Here is a 17742-nt window from a genome sequence, read left to right on the forward strand (position 1 = left end):
GTAATATACAATTTACGTTATTTTATAGTGTTTTCTATTTTTTAATGTGAACTTTCTAGTCGAACGTTTTTAGCCCACTGTTCTGATGATGACTGATATCCTTAAATATATTGTAATAAATAACACAAACTCATTTCAAAAAAAAAAAAAAAAAAAACAAACCGAACTACCCTCCCATCGCCTCCGATCTAATTTCTATATCGAAACGAAAAAATCAACAATGACTGAAGCAATTCAAATACAACAGCGAAGTTGAAAGGATCCACAATGTGCGGAGCTCAGAATAGAATAAAAATCTTCACAATTTGATTTATACGAGTTTGAATAGAAAAACAGTTATATAAAATGTGGATATGTGAATTTAATCGAATCGGTATACACACAAATGCATACTACGGGTCGATATATAAAATTATATACTAGAGATATAAGTATATATGGAAGTACTTCCACAGAGTACTTCCTTTTACTATGTTGTAGGTTCTCTTTTCATCCTCCTCCCTTGGTTGTATATATACAAATATTATATAATTTATTTTTGTTGGTATTGTAGTTTGGCTGTCTAGTTGTTGTTAGTTTTTTTAGACTATGCAGCAACAACAGCCATAAAGACGTCTAAACGATGTTGTGAATAACAACAACAAAAGCAAGAACTATAACTTTATTGTTAGAGTTCCTACTTGAGAGATAGAGAGTAGGGGTGAGACCCAACAAAAACATGAAAACAGTTGCTGCAATAAATTTAAAGTTACCGCCATGCTCTTCAATAGCGCGCCAAACCAAACAACTACCCACAAAACTCAAAAACTACACACACACATACATACGTCCAAAATATCACTTATACAGAGAAGAATGGAAATTTTGTTGTGGAACTGTTTGTCTCTTTGGCTGTCGTACATTTAAGGAATTGAATTTGGTTGTGTCGGTGTGTTCGTGTGAGTATCTCACCAACAAAGTAGAACGATATAAAGAAAGAGAATTGCGCCCACAGGACAGGGCATCAGATTTACACAAATGAGCAGAACTTCAAAGCAGCAGCCCAAAGAGCCAAACAAACGAGAACGAGCAACCGAACGAACGAACGAACGAAGCGAACAACGATTGTGTGTGTATACAGGAAAAACAAGGAATTTGTGCCACTTACGATGATAAGCAAGCAGCAGTAGCATCCTTGCGCCAAAACATCGAGTAAAACGAGTACATATTGCATTGAAGTGAACACACACACTCACACACACACACACACACATCAATACCATATTTATTTCAAAGGGCAATGGACTCTCTTTGGCCACAGCTTTTGTACATAGTGTACATTCGCATAGAACTGATGGGTAGGTATACTTTGTCCCCATCCATTCCACCTTCCACCACCCAACCTGGCCATAATTTCATTTCAGTTGTGTTTCAATCCCATTAAAGAGTGCTTTTCATTGCAAAGCAAAAATAAAACAGCGAAATCCGTTTTGTGTGATAGTCATCTCTCTTCGGCATCGCACGATGACGTTTTCTTTTTTTTTCTACGCAGAAAATGGGAATACAGAATTCTCCACCATAGAGTAACGGTATCAGGCGGAAAGAGTAAGGTGTAGAGTTTTTTATTTGCATTTTTTTCAGTGTTCCAGTTTAGTAGTATTAGTAAGGAAATTAAATGAATTTATGTGTATCCTGTTGTCATTGTGTTGCTCTGGAAATGTTTATAGGCATTTTAATTCGTTTAGAAAATTAGGAAATATTCAATTAGTTTAGAATGCATTTTATACATTGTTTACATGAACATTATTTCATGGCTATAATAAAAAAGATAAATATGTTACAAATTCGTAATACTCATACGCACTCAGGGAACACGTATACGCAGCAGGTATTGCATGATAAGCGTTTGGCTTTAAAATAAAAACGGGATTGACTTCAACATGAAAAATATGTTACAATAAAATAATAATAACAAGTGAAAAAGCGTTAAGTTCGGCCGGGCCGAACTTTGGATACCCTCCACTATAGATATACTAACAGGTACTTGAAATGAAAATATAGGGACAATACCAAAAAGTGGACCTATACCGACATTTCTACAAACCGATTATGTAAACCATAATATAAATTTCAAAAATGTTTAATGGATAATTATACCCTCAGCCTTATGGCTAATGAGGGTGTATACACTTTGACATGGTGAAAATGTGCCTCGTCGAAATATATTTGTTTTAGACCCCATATTTCTTTGGACAATATCCGTTTCAGAAAATTATATTTTCACCCATCTTACTATATCTTCCAAACTTAGTTCAATTTCGAAGATTGGGAACATCGGTCCACTCCTTCTGGTACCTCCCGCACAGGGGCTAGGTCTAAATGCGGTTATAGTTCATATATATAGTTCTTTATCGAACCTTACGTTCCAGTTTGTTATCTCGATATCCTACGCAGGTGAAAAGATTACAACAGAGTCTTAGAACAAAACCCAAAACACGGAACAAATCAGATAACGATTTTAATATAAAAAAATGGGGTTATATGGGGACTACCCCAAAAAGTGGGCGAATATTAATAATTTTTGGTGGAGAGATTTGTTATTATATACGACTACAAAATACCAAATTTCAGCGAATTTGGTTGAAAAATGCGCCCAAGACCCCCAAAATACTGAAAATTGGGGGTGCCGTTATATGGGGGCTACCAGAAAAAGTGGACCTATATTTATAATTTTTTGTGGGGACATTTAGTACCCAATAGGAACCCAATGTACCAAATTTCAGCGTATTCGGATGAAAAACGCGCTCAAGAACCCCAAAATACCGAAAATTGGGAGTTAATGTTATATGGGAGCTATGCATAAACGTGGACCGATATATCCCATCTTCGAACTTGACCTGCCTGCAGATAAAAGACAAACCTGTGCAAAATTTCAGCAACCTATCTCAATTCCTTCGGAAGATAGCGTGATTACACGCTATCGGACGGACGGACATGGCTAGATCGTCTTAGAATTTTACCCTGATCAAAAATATATATGCTTTATAGGGTCGGAAATGAATATTTCGATGAGTTACAAACGGAATGACAAAAATAATATATCCTTCATACTATGGTGGAGGGTATAAAAATATGAATAAACCGAAAATGTTATGGAAATGCGGTCAGGATTTTCAAAATACGTAAAATTAAACAGGTCATAATATAAAGGACATATCAAAGTATACATCTTTATTTAAAACCAGTGAGCAGAGCAGTATAGTCGGACGGGGCCGACCCTACACAACTACCACGGAAATCTAACTTTCAGCGGATTTTTATTCCGAATATGGGCAATATTTAGTAATTCTTGCCCGATTAGAGGTCAAAGGCATTTTCCGGATATTCCCAATATTCAGTACAGCCCTTCTAAACACTTGTCCAGATTCCATTCACTGTGGGTTCTGTTGTGACGTTCGGCATGTGGTCTATAGATCGAATCGAAAAAAAACACAAAAAATTAAGTTGTCGCTCCACTCCATCCCAATATTATTATCAGATCATCACCGAAAATTATAGGCGTTTTAAAGCGACCAGCGCTATATTTCAGACCTCTAGTGTGGTGATGGGATACTAAATAATATATTACTAAATAATATATTCATATTTAAGTGTAACTCCCACCTCCGAGTACATACGACCATGTAATTGGTATCAATTTAAACTTTTCGGGTGCAGGTCCTTCAGGGGTAAATATATACGCTGTAGAATACAAAGTCAGGGTCCATTTGACCCGCTAAATATTGACCGATCTTTATCAAAACATGCATGCTTATTCTCTGGCCCGATCTCCTTCTCCATGCAGTGGTGTTTGGGCCATAATTGAGGCCTATGGAGCGACCAGAAAAACCGACAAAAATAAAGTTTTTGGTCCATTTCATCCCTTAAATATTTACCGATCTTTTCCAAAAACAATAAGGGTCTTCATTGGCCAGAACCCATCCTACATGCAAAATTTCGTGAAGATTGGTCCATAACTGGGGCCTGTATCGTGTTTACAAATTATAATAGACAGACGGACGGACACACATGTCTAGATCGACTCAGCTAGTCGAGATATGACAAAGGTGGGTCTAGGACCAATATTTCGCCGCGTGGGGGGCTGCACAAAGCTATAATACCCTGACAACATAGTTCTGTAGGGTATAATTATGTGCAAGAATTATCCTCTGAAAACTATTTTGAAAAGTGGGATCAGGGTGTTAACTCCTCTGGGGAGAATTATATAAAAGGAAATTTGTTATCATTGAGAATCTAACATTCCACATTACACGCTAGTTCGGTTGGAAAATGAAACGAAGACCTTGAATATTCTAAAACAATGCTTAACATACATAGGAGGTTTGTTATCCTGTCGAAATTCTAAATTGTTGTCACTTTGGTATAAGAAAATAAAATGTTTTTTTTAGCTCCTTTTAGGGATAGAAGACCTTCGTCAACTTCAAAGAGCTTCGGAATTGCGTCTATAGATGCATGACGTCTTTTGATACTTCTAGACATTAAAATCACTTCTTTTGAACTTTCTTTAGTTGTTATTATGGATAGAAGATCTTCATGGAAGGAAGGCTTTCTTCAGCTTTTCTAGAAGAATACATAAACATTCTTCTGTAGATATAGAATATATCCTTCTGCTCTTTTTGTGAATATAAAGACTTATTCTATTCTTCAAAATAGCCTCAGTTCTTTTGTAGAAATACAACGAGATATAATATATTTTATTCAGATTTTCTAGAGCTATTCTGGAGATTGGATATCATATTTAGCTTTTCTATTGATAGACGACTTTCTTCCGCTCTTTTATAGATATTCTTCTACCCATAGAAGAGCTAAAGAAAATATTCTACCCATAGAAGTGATTAAAAGAAGAGGTGGACAGGGCAAATAATTAAGGTATTCTATCAGAAAAAGGTCTTCTATAGCAGAGAAAGGGTGAAATAGATTCTGCCATAGAGAAGAGTGAAGAATGTTCTTCTACCTTATAATATTAGTGGAAAATTCATTTTATTTTTCTATTGAAGACCTGAAAGAGGTATTTCTCAGCTCTTTTAGACTCGTTGAAGATTTTCTATATATATATATATATGTAAGTCTGTTTTGTATAAAATCATAAACGAGATGGTTCCTTTTGAGAATATGCATAAAATCACTTTCTAAGTCGATTTATGCATGTCCGCCTGTCTATGGTAAATTGTAAACAAAGTACAGGTCGCATTTATCATCCGAATTCGATTAAATTTGACATAGGTCACTTATTTGGTCCAAGAACGAACCCTACTGAAATTGGGAAAAATCGGTTCAGATTTAGATATAGCTCCCATATATATTTTCGTCCGATTTAATGTAAATGCTGCACCAAAGTCCCTACATATCTTTCGATTTGCACGAAATTTGGCACAGCGTACTGCATTAGGTCTAGAATGAAGTGTGTCAAGTTTCCTGAAAATCGGTTCAGATTTAGATATAGCTCCCATATATATAGCTCCCGATTTAATCTAAAGGGTGCACTAAAGTCCCTATATAACTTTCGATTTGCACGAATTTCGGTATAGTGCACTGAATTAAGTCTAGAATGATGGGTGCTAAATTTCGTGAAAATCGGTCCAGAATTAGATATAGCTCCTGTATATATTTTCTTCCGATTTTATGTAAATTGTTCACTGTGATTGCCACACAATTTTTTAAAATGAACTGTAGTTAATATAAATTAATCTTCTGGAAGTCCGGTTGAAATCGGTTCAGATTTAGATATAGCTTCTTCATTTATATTTTCGTTCGATTTTACACAAAATTGGCACAAAATTTTGCACAACGTACTGAATTAGTATAAAGTGTACCAAGTTTTGTAGGAATCGGTTCAGATTTAGAAATAGCTCCCATATATCGTTTTTATGTAAATGGTGCCGATTGACACAAAATTTTGCACAACGTACTGAAGTTAATATAAACTGGCGTGTTGAAAGTTTTGTTGAAATCGGATCAGATTTGGATAGAGCCCCCATATATATTTTCTCCCAATGTTCTCTCATATCGTATGTACAAACATACTGAAATTAGTATAACTTAACCTATGACAAGTTCCGATGAAATCGGTTCAGATTTCGATATAGCTTTTATATATACTTTCGTCCGAGTTTAAGTAAATGATGCATCAGATATTTATCCAAATAATCAACGGGTGTCCGATTGATATTTGCTTTAAATTGATTTACATAATGTTGTCCCATTGTAGGAAGCAACTCTATATCTGACCAAATGAAAAATTTAGTGTAGGTGGCAGAATGACATGTTTATGCATCCAATTTCATGATAATCATCCTTCAAAAATGGGACGTCCGTTAGGATTCATCTGTTGAATATACCCAAAGTGGTGAAGGGCATCATATAGTCGGCCCCGTCCGACTTTACTCCTTTCCTTACTGGTTTCTTTTGAGAACCTGAAAACCCAAACTACACCCACCCAAACTGCGACCCAGACTCGTCTGAGGGTCGCACTTTTTACCATGTGGTAAAGAAATTTATATAAAATACTTCAACCTTGAAAATATAAAAATTGCAACTATGGTGATTATGTTAAGATTTGAATGTATATGCAAAATCTGAGAATCTGAAATTCCAAAGTACTCGCCCTCAACGGTGGATGACTTGAAGTTATGTCAACCGACAGTTTATCGATCGCAACACACCAGGGTTCAGGTCATTAAGGTTCGTAAGTAATAGAACGTGGAAGACGAAACTAAAAATCGACCTATCAAATACCGTTGATATTGGCAATGAAGTTACACTATTTGAGGACGTCGAGAATATTTATATACGATCAAATTTGAAATATTGGCGAAACACTGGCATCTACACACATAACTAGAAATTGAAATCCCGTAGAGTGAAACAGGGACTTCCCCAGGGTGTAGTGATATCTCTGGAGCTATTTAACGCCTATGTTTCCAAAACCCACCAGCAGTCATAGAGATCGTATAAGTATGCTAATGATTGTACGATCATGGTGACGGATTCTGTCTTAGAACACAGATATGTTAAATATTAAAGATGTTCATCGATCTAATAGCCTTCTTCCATGCGAGTATTTTGAAAATGTCCGCCATGAAATCTAGGGCCACAAACTGCGGATATGTACAGGTCAAGGTCATATGTATCCGACCACAAACTTCCCAAAATGTCCGCGCAAGACTAAATTTTTGATGGCAAAATATAGTATTCTTTTAGTTGTATATAGGGGATACTTTTTGAATACTTTTTACTTTCAAGCCTCATACAATTTTTATACCCTACACAACTATGTTGTCAGGGTATTATAGCTTTGTGCAGCCCCAAAAGTTTGTAACGCCACGAAATATTGGTCCTAGACCCACCTTTAAGTACACCGATCGTCATATCGCGACTAGCTGAGTCGATCTAGACATGTGTGTGTGTGTCCATCCGTCCTCTGTCCACGATACAGGCCACAGTTATGGATCAATCTTCACGAAATTTTGCACGTAGGATCGGTTCTGGTCAATGAAGACCCCTATTGTTTTTGGTAAAGATCGGTTAATATTTAGGGGATGAAATGGACCAAAAACTAAATTTTTTGTCTGATTTTCTGGAGGCCGCAATTATGGTCCAAACATCGTGAATTTTTACATGGAGAAGGGGATCGGGCCAAAGAATATGCATGCCTCTTTGTGTGAAAAATTAAAGAAATTGTATTCTATAGCGTATATATTTACTCCTGAAGGACATAGAGCTGATAAGTCGATAGTATATCCAAGAAGAGTGGATGGCCTTTAAATTTATACCAATTGTATTATGTACTCGGATGTGGGAGTTACACTTAAATATTACACATTACCACACTAGAGGCGGAAATATAGCGCGGATCGCTTTAAAATTTTCCACGAGGGTCCAGGTGTGATCAAGGATAACGCCTATAATTTTCAGTGATGATATTAGTAAAATTGGCTGACCTCTAGTGGGTCAAGAGGTTGCAAATATAGCGAAATATTGCCAAAGCTCAGAATAAAGTACCACACAAAGTACCACACAAATGGACGGCCCCGTCCGACTATACTGATCCGCTCACTGGTTTATAATATAATTTTTGGATTTTTATATATTTTAACTGATAGGTACAGATGTAACATTAACACTGAATATATATATAACATACTTTAAGTTCGATTTAATTAAAAAGATAAATTTTTGAGCGCTGTTCACATGTGTCTCTCTCATCCCTGTATATATATATATATATATAATTATGTTGGGATTTTTTTTAACAAACGTACTAAAAATGTCATAAAACCCATTCTTATCAAATATGTCATTTCAAATAAGGAAATACATTTTCTACACACAATATTAATTCATTTTAATTCACGTCATTTTTATAGTGTTAAAAATTCATTGAGAATTTCCAAATATTTTGAAATTTCCCACCAGATAAACTTATCACAGTGGCCTGGCTATTTAACGTTACCTTCACTTTACGTGATCATATATAGTGGGTTCTGTGAGATATCAGTTCGTATTTTCACGTCAAGAATTTAATGTCAATGTAACCATCGTTGTACACATTTCACCTACCTTCTTATCGCACCGATTGTTCGTTCCGCATTGGCCCCAATCTGAAATTATGAATGAAAATGAAAACATTAATTAAAATTTATAACAATCATTGTCCAGCCACTTTAGAAAAAAAATACACATGAATATAAATAAATAAACAAAATTCTTGGTATTATAACAACAACAACAAAAAACAACAGCACAATCTGCTGATAAGATACGTTAAAATGTTTATGAATGAAATGGTTTATCACATTACAACAGCATTTCAATTGACCCAGAAAATGATTTTATGGTGCCGTTTTTTGTCTGAGATAATATATTACAAATTTGATATGGTTGATATGATTGGACTCTTGTAAGGTGGAAGGTCTCAAAAATGTAAAAAAAATAACTCCAAACATGGGCCTATACTGACAATTTTCTCCGAAATAATTTTTAGTCCGGAAGAACCTAGAATGCCAAATTACAGCATATTTGGTTAGAACCATCAAAATAAATAACTCATTGCAACTCCGATCATGTAGCTCATCTCGAAAGAATAATTAATAAAAAAACATTTACATTAATGATCCTTCGCCCTAAAAAGGCATAAAAACAAAACTCAAAAAATTCAGCTTGAGCCCGGCTGGGATTTGAACCCTGGTTCCCATGGCATCTGTTGATGCCCGGCCTTAGCGTTCAAAGCCACCTCCTCATCTTCCAAAGGTTGCACAATATGCAGTTGCATATCATTTAAGAAAAATATTGTAGTCTGTATGGAAGAAAGTCCGTCACTACAAGAAAAATCCGCTGTGAAAAGGGATGTTCTGGTGTGATGTTAAATGTCCGAACCTTGACACGGTTGAATTTAATTCGTAGATGCAATTTCGCAACAATAGTCGACATAAACACAACTTATCAAGTAAAGACATTTATAAGCCACATTGCCCAATATGTCTGATGAGCCGCTTAACCAACGGCGAAACGCGTCGCATAATGGTGGAATGTAGTATCTCTCTGGCTTTCCTTTTCATTGTAACTCCGATCATGTAGCTCATCTCGAAAGAGAAATTAATAAAATATAAATAAAACTTGTCTGGATCTTTATATGTGAAGTTAAAATATGGACCCATACCATAAAGACGTTTTCGCCCTCCAACAACAGTCAAAAAAGTAGTGTGAAAGGTCATGGCCAAATCGACTCTTATATATACTTTTGAGATTCACCGAAAATAATTGCAAATAGGATGTTCTTGAGGTGGTGTTTGAGAAAATATTAAAAATCTACGCTTATAGATCTGGTGGGGTTTGTAAAAGTATTATTAAAAAAATCTGAACTTATTGATCTAGTAGAGCTCGGGAAACTATTTTTTTTTAATCCACATGTATAAATCTGGTGGTGTTCGAGAATATATTCTTTAAAACCCCATGGACAATGTGGTGCTTAAGAAAATACTATTTAAAAATCAGTGAGGGTCGACCATACAATACCATACACAACTACAACGGAATTCTAACTTTCTGCTGATGTTAATTCCGAGCCTGGGCAGTATTTCGTGATATTTGCTTCCTCTTTTCGTTCCACTTCATCCCAAAATTATTATCTGATCATCACAGAAAATTTTAAGGTTTGTCCTTGACCTCAACTGGAATCTCATGGAAAATTTCAAAGCGATGAGAGCTATATTTCCGCCCTCTACCACACTAATGGGTTACTAAATAATATCTAAATACGTAAGCACCTGTAAATATTTAAGTGTAACTCCGACATCTGAGTACATAAGACAATATAATCGGTATCAATTTAAAGGCCAACCACTCCTCTTGGATATAATATCAACTTCTTGGGTCTATGTCCTTCAGGAGTAAATATATACGCTATAGAATACAAAATTTGTAATTTTTCACATAAAAGTCAGGGTCCATATGACCCGCTACATATTGAACGATCTTTATAAAGACAGCCATTCTTATTCTTTAGCCCGATCCCGTTCATCATGCAAAATTTTGCGATGTTCGGGCTATAATTGCGGCCTCTGGGGCGACCAGAAAAACCAACAAAAATAAAGTTTTTGGTCCATTTCATCCCCTAAATATTAGCCGATATTTACCAAAAACAATAGGGGTCTTCATTGGCCAGAACCCATTCTACATGCACAATTTCGTGAAGATGGATCATAACTGTGGCCTGTATCGTGTTTACAAATTATAATGGACAGACGGACGGACGGACATGTCTAGATCGACTCAGCTAGTCGAGATATGTCGATCGGTATACTTAAAGGTGGGTCTTGGATCAATATTTCGCGGCGTTACAAACTTTTGGGGCTGCACTAAGCTACCTTGACAACAGAGTTGTGTTGGGTATAAATATACATTTAGGAATCTGGAGTTGCTTGAGAAAATAGTATTTAAAAAATACACACACTGGACCTGGTGATATTCGAAAATAAAAAAAGTCTTACAAATATCCACGAGTATGGATCTGTTGGTACTTGTTTTCAAAAAACTATGTTTATTTTAGAAATCTACGCTAAGGATGGTCCGTCATAAAATATTTTTAAACAATCAACGTTTGTGCCTTAAAAACAAATACCAAAAAATATATATATTAAAAATTAACGCTTACCGCCCTTTTTATATACCCTCCACCATACGGTGTAGTGTATATTAAATTAGTCATACCGTTTGCAACACCTCGAAATATTCACCCCACAAAGTGCATATTCTTGATCAGAATAAAAATCTATGTCGATTTACGAATGTCCGTCTTTTGAAATCGCGATAGAGATCACAATATTTATGATAGAGCTATGAAATTTCGCACAGGCATTACTAGTACTCCTAGGATGTTTGGTATTGCAAATGGGATATATCGGTCCACGTTTTGGTGTAGCTTTCATATAGCGAAATCCCCAATATTCGGTATTTTGGGAATTTCGGACACGTTTCTCAACCGAATTGGCTGTATTTTGGTTTTTCATTGAATAACACCTATCCATACCAAAAATTATTAATATTTACCCAAGTTTCAGGGTTGCCCTCATTTAATGGCACTCCTCAATATTCTGTATTTTTGAGATTTTGAACATTTTTTCTAACCGAATTGGTTGTAATGGGGTATTTTGGATAGCACATATCAGTACCAAAAATGATTACTATTGATCCAAGTTTCAGGGTGACCGCCATATAACGGTACCCCACTATTCGGTATTATGGGGATTTTGGACTCATTTTTCCAACGAATAGGCTATATGGAGGTGTTTTGGGTTCTCATTGGATAACAAATATCCGTACTAAAAATTATTAATATTGATTCAAGTTACAGGGTACCCCTCATATAACGGTACCCCTCTCTTAATATTCGGTGTTTTGAATGGTTTGAACACGAATTGAATGGTTACAACCGAATTGGCTGTAATTTAATATTTTGGGTTCTCATTGTGTAGCACAACTAGATTTGGGTAGTTCCGGAACGAACTAGTTCATTGGAACTATTCCGAGAAAGGAACGATCGGAACTAGTTCCAGCTATTCAATTAAAATAGTTCCATTTTCTGATCTCGTTCTTTTTTCTTTTCCTTTTTCCCGTTCTTTTTCTGATCTCGTTCTTTTATTCCCATATCCTTCATTCGTTCGTATTTCAAATTGTGTAAATAGTTAAATCTTATTTTTTTGTTTTAAATATTTTTATTTATTTATTGCTTATCGTCCTGCAGTTGAATTCTGTAGAAAAAAAACAAACAAAAAATGAAAGAGAGAGATTCAAAGGAACTATGTAGGAGTCGGAACTATAAAGAGCAAAGGAACTGCATGGAGTAAAGGAACTATATGGAGCAAAAGAACTATATGGATCAAAGGAACTATATTGAACCAAGGAACTATATGGATCAAAGGAACTGTATGGAGTAAAGGAACTATCTGCACCTAGGTACTATATGGAGCAAAGGAACTATATGGAACCAAGGAACTATAAACAGCAAATGAAATATAAAGAGCAAAGGAACTGGATGGAGTAAAGGAACTATATGCAGTAAACGAACTATATGGAGTAAAGGAACTATATGGAGTAAAGGAACTATATGGATCAAAGGAACTGTATGGAGTAAAGGAACTATCTGCAACTAGGTACTATATGGAGCAAAGGAACTATATGGAGCAAAGGAACTATATGGAGCAAAGGAACTATATGGAACCAAGGAACTATAAACAGCAAATGAAATATAAAGAGCAAAGGAACTGGATGGAGTAAAGGAACTATATGGAGTAAACGAACTATCTGCACCTAGGTACTATATGGATCAAAGGAACTATATGGAAAATCCGAAAAAAAGAAAAAGAACGATGAAAGAGAGAGATTCAAAGGAACTTTGTAGGAGTCGGAACTATATGGAGGAAAGGAACTATATTAAGGAACTTGTTCCTTTTTAAAAGAGGAACGAGAAAGATCGATCCGAATTTGATTGTCATTCTCAAGTGGAGATTATAAAAAGTTCGGGCGGGCCGAACTTGACATTGTTTTTACATGGGTGTGAAGATAAATTGGACAATTTAAATTGGATATTTAACAGAGTGGAAGTTAACAGATCTCTGTTAACTCATTAACAGTGCTTTATTAAGGAGTTACATAGTGAAAAGTGCGAAGATAAATTGGATTTTTTTGATTTTATTATTTTGTTTTGTATTTATAGCATTTATATGATAATAAAATAAATAAATCACCTTCCTATAAGATCTCAACTTTATTTAAACAAAAATTAGAGACCTACTTAAACTAAATTCAACCGATAAAGTATATTAATTAGAAAATTTAGATCAGGCCAAACCGATTAAAGCAGCTACGTTATAAAAGATGGGCGGCTGAAACTGGGCTTAAATGAAAGGTCTCGAGGAGTATTTTAAGACCATATACCACTTATATTCCAAAACAGTTTCAGAAAGCTAAATTGGACGACTTTCTGAAAATATGCTGCAAAGACCTCTGCGCGAAAATTATGAAAGATGGGCTTTTAAATCAATATTTTCCAAAGAAACCAATAAAGTCTTACATTAAAATTGAGGTAAACTATTACCCACTTTGATTAACATTTCGTTTATTTAAAAACAAATATCGATGAAATTAAAACCAAAAATATTTCATATCTTTGATCTGATGTAACAGGAAATTAAGCATCTATCTGTCCTTAATACCGAATACTACAATAGCATATAGCCGTTATGTTATTATTGTCCACAAGAGCTGTGATGAGATCTTTTGACGTCAGATTGTAGACCAGACAAAAGAGATAAGGAAGCATACACACACACCCACACCCTTCATCCACATACTTTGTGTCCGAACAAAATGTTGCAAATTTATCTGGCAAATATTTATTCAAAATTCTGTGTTCTTTGGGCTACTCTTTGTGTCGGCATTGACGTATACATGCATGTATGTTTTTTCAATAAATACTTTTGTTGTTTCTTTATCTCGAAAGTCCTTTTTTCCGTCCGCCCATCAAAGGATGAAGAAATGTTAATATTCAACACATATTTGAACGGCTTAAAAGTGATTGCGACGAATATTAAAATGTAAACAAAACACACGACACACATACATACATGTATTAGTGGGTGTGTGTGAGTGTGTTTGTGAATGTTTTCACATACCCATGAATGGCCATACAGGATATGCAAACTGGCTTTAAAAAGATATTATGAGGTAGGCAGACACAAAGTTCCGACTCCGACACAAAGGAAAAGACGGTGGACTAGGCTAATATAACAACAATAAACGATCAAACAAAGACTTCAATAACAATTGTGCAAAGCCACAAAGGATAATTGCAACAAAGTGGAAACATCTGATGGTTATTAGTAGTAAAACACAAAATTAAAAAAAAAAAGATTTAGTCTGATCTGAATATTTTACAAATGAATAAATTTGTAATTTTTATGAAAAGAATCAGGAAATATTACTTTACTTAGCTGGCTTGTTACAGAACGGTTGTTCCATAAGCCGAGCTTAAAAAAGATTTTCAAGCGCGTCGGTCTTGTGCGCAAATCCACCAATTTGGAAGACCACGTTCCAAGATGTTGTTTTCTATTATGTCTCTCCATCTAATTCGTGGCCTTCCTCTTCTACGGGAACCAACAGTAGGCTCGTTTTTATATGCCTTTTGAGCTGGGGCATTCTCATTCATCCGCACAACATGACCTAGCCACCGTAGTCGCTCACTATTTCATAGGGTGATAAGAATAGCTCCGCAGGTGGCACCGCGGGGAGGTCAGTGTCCACAATTGAGATGAAAGAGGGACCAAGATAAGTCTGGACTTCGCCATGTTAAAGCCAATCAGAGTCGTTACTTGGTATCTATCATCCCCTACGCCACCCATCAGGAAATATACCTGAATCTAAAAATAATCACGATTTGAATTTTTAAAGAATATTCTCTCGAGGACTGTTTAAAAAATATTTTTTCAAAAAACATTTTTTATGTTTTTTTCCAGCTCCACCATTTTCTTAAGCCAATAAATTAAAAACCAATCCAATAAATTAAATATTTTTATTGAAGTCAATGAACAGTTTAAGCATGTTCCCCCCATTGAAAAGTAATCTAATATATTTTACAGATACCTTCCAATTTATGTACATACATGTGTATGTATTAATCAAAGTAGTATTTGTAAATCCCTTGAAAAATTAGGTCATGTTAAAATAATGTGATACAACACGGAAAAAAATCGAAGGAAAACTCGTTATCTCCATTCTCGTTCCCCTTAACATCTTGACTGCAATTTCCTGATTTATGCTACCCATTCCCACCACAAAAAATATATATATATATATATATATATATATATATATATGTATAAGGCGAAACACATCAAGATTGTCATCGAAAAAATCACAACAACTTTGTAAACTCATGCTGCCATTGTTTCGTTTATAGCAAAAACCTTGAAACTCGACAAGGCTATTTGTTGTTCTTCTTCTTCATTGTGTAATATCTTGTCATAATTTTAGCTAAAAATATCTCCCCCTTCCGATGTTTCCATTTGCCACAACAATATGGCTACGCACGACTGGGTGAAAATTCGAGGGGGAAATTTACTTAAGAATTTCAAATAAATATTTCTTTTAACGCTTTTTTCATCGAAGAATTTTAGGGGGACAATGTCACTTTACAAATGATGCTACAATACACAAACACACACATACACACCACCCCCTGGATAATATTATGTGGGACAGTGTGTCCATAATATGTTTGAAGGGGGGGAGAACTACATGGTAACCATTTGTGGTCCATCCATCAAAAGTTAAGACCCAGCCATCAGGAGTTTACTTTGAGATGGGATGTCACGGCAGTGCTGTTTTCCAAATGTTTCAAAATAGCGACGTTTCACGTATCGCATGTCAAAAAGGGGGATGACAATCGGACAACAGTGACGGCAGCATATTGTTCTAACGAAAACCCAATACAATTTATATTATCATTCTTCTCACACAATATTTTACCAAAAAGCCATATGGAGTGGGGTACCGAAGAATTTGGCAACACAATAATATATTAAAATATCGGTTTTATTTTATTGTGATATTTTTTTTTTAAAGTTTGTCAGGAACGACATGAAGGATTGAATTTCGAGGGCCACATGACCTATAAGCGTGAACTTTTATAACTACTTTTGTAAGTTGTGCTAGACCCGCATAGGTATGTATCTAGCAACCAGTAAGGAAAGTAGTAAAGTCGGACTGGGCCGACTATATGATACCCTTCACCACTTTGGGTATATTCAACAGATGAATCCTAACAGACGTCGATAAACATGTCATTGTGTAACCGATGGTCAGATATATTTAAATCTGAACCGATTTCAGGAAACTTAACACACATCATTCTAGACCTAATTCATTACTCTGTGCCAAATTTCTTGCAAATCGAAAGATATTAAGGGACTTTGGTACATCATTTACCTTAAATCGAAAGAAAATATATATGGGAGCTATATCTAAATCTGAACCGATTTTCATGAAACTTAGCACGCATCACTATAGGCTCAATTCAGTAGGCCATGCCAAATTCCGAGGAAATTGAATGAAAGATAGGGACTATAGTCCATCATTTACTTGAAATCGGACGAAAATATATATGGGAGCTATATCTAAATCTGAATCGATTTTCAGGAAACTTAACACACATCATTCTAGACCTAATTCATTACGCTGTGCCAAATTTCGTGCAAATCGATAGATAGATATATAGGGACTTTGGTACACCATTTACATTAAATCGGACGAAAATATATGAGAGCTATATCTCAATCTGAACCGATTTTCACGAAACTTAGCACGCATCACTATAGGCTCAATTCAGTATGCCATGCCAAATTTCGAGGAAACTGAATAAAATAAAATCTAAAGATGTATAGGGACTTTGGTGCACCATATACATTAAATCCTACGAACAATTATATTAGAGCTATATCTAAATCTGAACCGATTTTTCCCAATTTCAATAGGGTTCGTCCTTGGGCCAAATAAGTGACCTATACCAAATTTCATTCAAATCGGATCATAAATGCGACCTGTACTTTGTTCACAAAAATACATGGACGGACGGACATGCGTAAATAGACTCAGAAAGTGATCCTATGTTCCAAAAGGAGCCAAGTGTCTATCTCGTTTCCTTTTGCCTGTTACAAACATATACACAAAGACATAATACCCTGTACCACAGTGTGGTGAAGGGTATAAAAATATTTATATTTCCGAGTATATATCCTAAAAGAGTCCCCAAAATAACGAATCAGAACAAAATCTATTGAAAATACCGTTTTATGGGGAATATGGCGAAATATATAATTACAGTCAATTTGGTTAAAAACGTGACCCAAATAACCAAAATACCAATACCGCCAGTATATCCCATCATGTTGACCAATATATGTATTCCATTTTCAGTACCAAACACCCCCAGGAGTAGTAGAATAGGTGTATGTACCTATAATGCTCTATCGTGATTTTAATAGACAGACATAACTAAATGGTCGTAGAAGGTGTTGAAAATATAATAAACAAAAAAATTAATTTATTATTATTAAAATTATGTTCCACAACAAAATAAAATCGAAAATATCAATTAAACTACAGTTTAGAAAAAAAAAAAGTTTTTTGCAAAATTTCTTTCAACATTTC

The sequence above is a fragment of the Musca vetustissima genome, unplaced genomic scaffold (genome assembly GCF_032173495.1).
Source record: "Musca vetustissima isolate MV318-11 ecotype Yass unplaced genomic scaffold, APGP_CSIRO_Mvet_v1 utg4398, whole genome shotgun sequence".
In the NCBI taxonomy this organism is placed as follows: domain Eukaryota; kingdom Metazoa; phylum Arthropoda; class Insecta; order Diptera; family Muscidae; genus Musca; species Musca vetustissima.